The sequence below is a fragment of the Gavialis gangeticus genome, unplaced genomic scaffold, assembly GCF_001723915.1.
Source record: "Gavialis gangeticus isolate Ggan-Ray unplaced genomic scaffold, GavGan_comp1, whole genome shotgun sequence".
Classification (NCBI taxonomy): Eukaryota; Metazoa; Chordata; order Crocodylia; family Gavialidae; genus Gavialis; species Gavialis gangeticus.
Window position 1 is genome coordinate 72,465,800 of NW_017729033.1, and position 521 is coordinate 72,466,320.

At 45.3% G+C, this 521-nt stretch overlaps 1 protein-coding gene across 5 annotated transcripts in view; it reads right to left on the reverse strand.

Moving 5' to 3' along the window:
- The window catches only part of CLOCK (clock circadian regulator), a 76,302-nt gene that overhangs the window by 3,197 nt on the left and 72,584 nt on the right, over nucleotides 1–521 (reverse strand). The window lies entirely within an intron of this gene.

Here is a 521-nt window from a genome sequence, read left to right on the forward strand (position 1 = left end):
GGGGGGTGGGGGGTGGGGAAGCAGCCAGCCCCTTCCAGGCTAGAACTCTGCCAACCTGCAAGGGAAAAGCTAGGGTTTCCCACATTTTCTCCTTTAAAGGAGAATCCATTTTTAAAGTTTGTTCGTGACCCTCTCATATATTCTCATGACCCACTTTTGGGTTGCGACCCACAGGTTGCAAAATGCTGTCCCAGCGATATACCCAGTTGGATGCTCTTCCCATATAGCATGCACTTCTGCTGTCGTCACAGATCGGATACTAGGCTAGAAGGACCATTGGTTTTACCCTGTATGGCGCGTCCTATGTTCTTGGAAATAATGCACATGGGAAGATTTGGGGATTTGGTCCAGACTAAACTGAGAAAGCCAAATTAAGAAATGAAAGGTAGAACACTAACCTGGCAGGACACAATGTGTTTTAGAAAGGAAAATAAATCCTGTGCAGTCTCCCTCAAAGTGCTCTCCTATTATTTTATTTCATAGATTCATAGATTAAGGGTCGGAAGGGACCTAGTAGATCT